Here is a 7,216-nt window from a genome sequence, read left to right on the forward strand (position 1 = left end):
GTGGTGGTGGTGGTGATGGTGATGGTGGTGATGGTGGAGGTGGTGTTGATGGTGGAGGTGGTGGCGATAGTGCTGGTGGTGGTGATGGTGGTGGTGGTGATGGTGGAGGTGGTGGTGATGGTGGTGATGATGATGATTTACGAGTTAGTGTGAGTGTCTTCGATGATAATGGTGGTGATGATGGTTGTGGTGGTGATGGTAATGGTGACGGTGACGGTGGTGGTGATGGTGGTGGTGGTGATGGTGACTGTGGTGGTGATGGTGGTGATGGTGATGGTGGTGGTGGTGGTGGTGGTGGTGGTGGTGATGATGATGATGAAGATGATGATGATGATGATGATGATGATGATGATGATGATGATGATGATGATGATGCTGATGATGATGATGATGATGATGATGATGATGATGATGATGATGATGATGATGATGATGGTTGTGGTGGTGATGGTTGTGGTGGTGATGGTGGTGATGATGGTTGTGGTGGTGGTGATGGTGGTGATGATGGTTGTGGTGGTGATGGTGACGGTGGTGGTGATGGTGGTGATGGTGACGGTGGTGGTGGTGGTGGTGGTGGTAGTGATGATGATGATGATGATTTGTTAGTTAGTGTGAGTGTCTTCGACGATGATGGTGATGATGTGTGCGAGTTTGTGTGAGGGTGTTCTTGTGAGTGTCTTTGTCTTATCTGTAATTGCCATAAGTTGTAAAACTTCAGCAAATAAAGAACTGAACTGATAAAACTGTTAAGGTTACGCCATTGTCACACAGACGTGCAAACGGTTTTATTACCCACGAACGGAGGGGCGTATATACATTGCACTTGAGGGTTAATTTAAATATTTGGATAGATCCCGGTGTAGGTGTATGTGTAAGGGTTTTGTGGGGTAACCATTGTTTAGTCCCGTGCATATTGTCCTATGTTCTACTATGTCAATGAACCATTAAATCCTATTACAGGATCATTACAGCCAGTCGCTCCCCACGCCGAGGTGTTGTGTACAGATGTAAACATAAAAACATGAGAACCATGATAACATTTTAATTTAACTTGAAATATGACCATGTATTTTTTTTTTTTTTTTTAAGTTGTTGTGGTTTGGATTTAATGTTTACAGCTGCTAGTATAACACTGAAATCCCTTACAAATGAAATAGCAAATGTTGACATACATATAATTATTATCGTTTACGACACCTATCCTCGAAACTTACCTGTTTACGGTGTTCGCTACCAGGTTGCACACCTCCTCGCAGGAACTAAACCAAAATAATGAAAATCTATGCATCAATACGTGCATGTTGTAGACTGTTTTAGAGCTCTGCGATAGACAACAGAGAACTTTGTATGGAACCAATACATATAGCAATAACACACGGACGTGGTATACTTACAGTTTACAAGTATAGATACACGTATACTATTACCTTACACACAGGCATACCAGCTCTGACACGATCTAAGCCTGGTCGTACATTTAAAATAACGTCGAGTGGTTCATTGTTGTAAGGGTTGTACAAATACTGGATAGCGTGCCACTTTGTGTACACGTTACGGATATTCTACATATTTTTTATTTTATCAAAAGTGCAATCTTATTGAAATATAATTTTTAACTAGATCGACTCAAATGTACTTTGTTCACAGAATTGTGTTAAGGCTAATACTATCTAACATTATACTATTATATCACAAGTGTAAGACATAATTTATATAATTACTGGTTAGGTTCGTGGAATTACGTACCTTAAAGCGAATCCTCAGCCCCTGACATCCATCAATGTGTGTAGCCCCCGTGATACACAGCGTGGATATTTACCTCGTTCACTTCCCTCCTTCCAGATCGAGTGGATCATCTAGAACTTTATAATTTCAAGACCAAACCATAATGATCATTTACAGTCCAGTTTAGGGCTAAATACACAACATTCCGGTATGGTCCAAATTGGAGCATGGAGGTTAAATTACTGTTTCCTTCAATAATTAAATACACCGAAGATCGTAGGTGATACATGTAGTCGTGCCGTTGCGTTTGGTGCTGACATACGGGAGTATAGATCCACGCATGTCAATAAGAGATGGACATACGTACATGATGACAATGACAATGACAATTGTTTTATTCTCATAAACAATACAGTGTAGAGAATATGTACAGCTGATCGTATTATCGGGTATACTGACACACAATGTCGGGATTAGTAGTATTACGTAATCATTTACAACACCCCAAGTCGACTGTGGGGCTCATTGGGTCGATTATAAATGTATGTTAAGGTCGACGGACTATGTCAATCTGATTAAAACACAGCTCCTCATTATACTATCGTTGTATTTAAATAAGATTGAGGACGTTGGCCAAGTGATATTTTCCGGATTAACGTTTTCAGTAATATTTAATATATCAGTATGATCGTCACGTTACCGTAATGAAATTACAATTTCCCCTGATTTAATATTCCACGTACCTGCGATACCTGTAATAGGTGCGTTATGACACCTGTTTAGCTGGCATGCGTACAGATGTATATATTAGTTCGACTAAAGAATGAGCTCGATTCTAATATCCATCTGTATAATAAAGTAATCCAAAGTATACATGTCTCAGCAAATAACATTACACAAAATTAATACTTTTATCGGTGATCCAGACCTTCGGGGGAAGTATACTTGTGTTAAATGCTATAGTACGGACTTGGATAGGAACATTACAAAACCAATCATCCGTAAAGAAAATGTATCAAAACGGCATTATGGCAATTCAATTACATACGTATTCGGAAGACTTTTAAAAGTAATTTTTCTACACAATTATTAATCATTATGAAAAAAATGTAGCTATTTACATTAGTAAACAGATATCAGCCGGAATCTGACAAAAGTAACTTAACGTTGGGTTGATGACTATGTACGCGAACAGGTGTAAGGATGACAACTCCATCAAAGGGTTTCTTTGGGTATCTATCGAAGAGAAAATGTACCATAATGACTATATTTATAGCGAAGAAGGATTGATCATATTTTGAATAGCACTTCGTCCATAATACTAAAACTGTACTATTCTTTCGGACAAAGTTCCTTGGTTGGTCGAGGGGTTCGGTTTGGTCTCATTTTGTCCTGTCAAACAGTTAAGGTCATTTAAGGTCGTGCGCAGATGATAACGCACTTGCCTTTCACCAAGGCGGCCGTGGTCCGATTCCCTGATCGGACGTGAAAAGGTATGGGGTCAACTGCCCGACAAATGGGATTTTCTCCGGGTATTCTGGTTTTCTCCAACATTAAGACACCCTTCCCCGCGCGCTTATACATCCGGGCCAACAAGAGCGATTAGTATTAGTTAATTTAACTTGATTAATAATTGTTGCAAAATAAATGAAGTTTATGTTCATAACGTTCCTTCAATCCTGTCGCTAATCATATTTCCTTATGGACAATGCCTCTTTTGCATTCTCCCTACCGGACGAAAAAAATATTCCCTGATGGACGATGTTCCCTTAATTTTTTTCCTAATGTGCGATAAAAACCTTCCCAAACGTTCAATGTTCCCTAAAACCTTTCCATCATAGACGAAGTCCCTTAAATCTTGTCCCCAATGGAGAGCGACATGAAAAAAGTCGAAAAAACCCTTTATACACAAGCAGTAGTATGTTTATAAACAGTACATTAAAAACATGGCAGTGATGAGAAGCTGTGTCGGTAATTAATTCTCGTCAATATCTACAAATTAATCTTTTTCAGACGAGCGAGTTTTACTGCCAGCTAGCGTTTGTATAGTCAGAGCGATAATTACTGACAAAGGGACATAAGTCAAAATGAATGTTCATTCTTTTATTGTAGTTTTGTGATATTAAACTACAATACGGAAAATACAGATCGGTAATCTACAATAAATCACGAGTGTGTGATGTGTTACACCGACATTGTACGTACACGCCGTGTGGCTTACGGAGTCTATATCATACAGCCCATTTCAAAGCAGATCGGGAACGGGATGATTAATGCTGGTTGATATTGGGATATTAAACGGTTTATGTTCTTTACGTTTATGTATCCAAAAAAAGAATGCAGGATTGATAATGATATTATCATATAAGTTGAAAACACATAGACAAGTAAGTTCACAAGATATCTTCATGTATTTTGCGCTGTTATTTCAGGGAACCATTTCAAACTAACATTTGAACATGCGCAGTCAAATCCGGTTATAGTAACTTCCGGAGTGATATGTCACTGCCATATATATTGTTTTAACCTTATTTATGTAAGGTTACATACTACTTAAATGTTGAACACATCTTTCAAAATCCCATTTCTCGTGTTTCGATCCATTTAGAGAAAATGAAAACATAGTATTGGACGTTCAAGTCGAAGTAGTGACACACTGGGTCACACATCCTGTTTACTTGCGAAAACTACTGTCCGATATGCTAAGCTATAAACTAATTAAACTAATATCCTTGAATTCCGAGCTTGTATTGTCACTCCGGTAAAATCCCGAGACAGCAAGTTTGTCACAGTTGCGACACTATTTCTTGTTCGAGCTAAAATTGCTGCGTTCGCAACACCATTTCTCACTTTCGTACATTTTCTCAAGTCGTGCAAAAGAATCGGCAACGATTTTTATCCCCACTCTCTTTCTTATTCCATCTCCCTTCGGCAAACGTAATAAAAATACTACTATTTAAGCGATATTTACAGTAAACCGCAAAGTTTATTCATGTTAAACCTTGTGATCGACATACAACTGTACATGTCCATAATATTGCCTTCATTTGTTACTTGTGTTACAGTGAAACGTATCAAATCGGTTAACATTATGCGTCATAAACATTAGTAAATTAATTAAATAACAATCACGTGTCAAGGGACAATATGCCTATACTGCTAATTAATAAGATTTCTCTCCCATGTGAGAAAGCGTGCAAGGTTGGAGAAATCGTGTAGTGAACACATCAATTTAAGCACGGTTTTCTCATTCTCGCGAGAAATCAATCGTTCTAGGGGTGAGAAATCGTGGCGTTGCAGACGTCAAACATAAAAATGGTTAATACAAATGTACATTGTTCTTTCTACATTGTACATTTATACTGACGAATCAGTATTTTTGAACATGCAAATCAATCACCCGTACTCACTGCATCCTCGTAGGGAAACCAAGGTCGGTTCTATTCTGAAACATTTTTAACTTGAACACAAGATCGCCATTTCACTGCATCACTGTAAAGATGTCATTTGAGGTGCAACAGTCACCACAACTAATGACGCAACACCCACGCACTGTATTCCTGTAATCAGAACGTCACAGATTGGAAATTACATGTATAATAAGGCATACGTATCAAACAGACGACCGAAGGCCTGGTAACTTGTCAAAAACATTGTAGAGAGAATAGCAGACGGCCGAAACGACGAAGATCGTGACAATAAGGATGAGTACAAATAGTCTTCGTAGATGGTCTCCCCTGATGGTAGAGTCAAATTTTACGGGGTACACCGCCCATGATGGACGTTCACACCTCGAAATCCGCCTGTGTATCCTCACTAGAGGGCTAAACCGGTATTTCGGCACAACCGGAAGTGAACACCTTCTTAACGATCCCATGTTCAAATCACGTGGCGTTGGGTGTTGTTGAGAGTAAAGTTCAGGGGTGGCTGACATACGCCTTGTGAGCAATTCCTGTGGGGACGGTATAGCCGTCTGACTAGAAAATGCACTAGAACGTCGTCTCTGCAGGATATGAGTGCGAGTGACGCTCATGACGACGCAAAATCGCTCTAGTTCCCGACCGCATCGTCCTTAAACGCTGGCCAGTGTCACGGAGGTAGTGTCCGACCACTTCGGACGCGGTAACACATCTGTGGTCACTTTCCACATGCAGATGCTTTATTGCGTTTCTATACGTGTGTGCCTCCCTGGAGCTATTGCTTTTGTTATTAACTGGGAAATTAAACGTTCAGTGATCGATGCGTCTTGATAGCACTTCAGTAATAATGTGTTATTGTTTTTGGAAGATTGAGTTGGCCCTCTCTGCACCAATCTCTATCCAATCTCGGAGCGGGAGGTTGGGGGATCACTGTCGCGACCAGGGAGAAAGGGGAGACAGGAGATGGATAACATTTACAAATAAACACAGGCGAGAAATAACGACACTGACGGCGACGTATACAATATTACAACAACCGTTCGATTTGTAGGCTGACTTGTGATTAATGCGCACTTAGCGACTTGACCTCAGCTAGCCTACGAACACCTGCAAAGACCTGCTCGCACATGTCGTATTAATTACTATTTGCGGTGACACAGTCACTCCAAGTACGGCACAATACGATCTAATGTCGACCCGCTCATTACCTGTAAGTAATTATTGCTGACAGCTATACGTGAGAGAAGAGATATATTTCATATAAGGTATATTGCAAGGAAATAGCAACGATACTGATGGGTTGCAGGTGTTATATACATAAAATAACTGATTTTAAATTCCGAACAATTATAATTTTCTGATAGCCTTCCGTTTTGCAACTTTAGAACAGGATTCTCTACTTCCGGAGAAGAAAATATAAAACAGGTGATGGAAGAATTTTTTAATTTATGTTATATAAGAAAGTTGTCCAGGTTCCAGGAGTAAGGATAACACAGGAGTTAAAGTAATCCCTGTATGTTTTAATTGGATTGTTTGAAAATGGTCGATTAAAATTATGTAAGTTATCAGAAATGTATCTCGGGCACTGTCACAATTGTTCAATTTACTACTAGCTTTCTATGCTTGTTTTGCTAATATTGCTTTATACTTACAGCGGTGCTGGATCTAAAAAAAAAAAATCTCCCGAATACCCGTTTTGCCCATGACCGTGATTTCGATCGATGATATAGTGTCATTCAAACTGACATGTCCAAGCTTTCCCTTCAGGACGAAGAGCTATACAGTAATTGATAATCAGTTTATAGATGAAACGGACCAAGAGGAAAATCATTCTGTGTAGGTTATTATTATACGTCGGTTGTGACAGGAATATGCTGAACTGAGTTTCGTCTGTTTTTCCACCAATATTTCGTAAATTGTACCAACCACTAGCTTTAAAACATAACGAGAGAACTGCTGGCTAGTCTCGTTCAACCAGACGCTTGATCACTTGTTATGCAAGGGTCTGGTCAAACACAGTACTTTAAAAATACCATCACCAGAAGCCAGTGTTTTTACTTTCGTTTCCGGAC

General features: G+C 39.5%; 1 long non-coding RNA gene across 1 annotated transcript in view; it reads right to left on the reverse strand.

The window, feature by feature from the left end:
- The window catches only part of LOC110465590, a 9,802-nt gene extending 7,227 nt beyond the window's left edge, over window positions 1–2,575 (reverse strand). Inside the window, exons 1-2 of the long non-coding RNA XR_002464630.1 lie at window positions 1,747–2,575; window positions 1,215–1,259 (exon numbers count right to left, since the gene is read on the reverse strand). This is a non-coding gene — a long non-coding RNA (uncharacterized LOC110465590). The remainder of the gene's footprint in view (window positions 1–1,214; window positions 1,260–1,746) is intronic.
- Window positions 2,576–7,216: the final 4,641 nt, after the last annotated feature.

Source organism: Mizuhopecten yessoensis, unplaced genomic scaffold (genome assembly GCF_002113885.1).
Source record: "Mizuhopecten yessoensis strain PY_sf001 unplaced genomic scaffold, ASM211388v2 scaffold11091, whole genome shotgun sequence".
In the NCBI taxonomy this organism is placed as follows: Eukaryota; Metazoa; Mollusca; class Bivalvia; order Pectinida; family Pectinidae; genus Mizuhopecten; species Mizuhopecten yessoensis.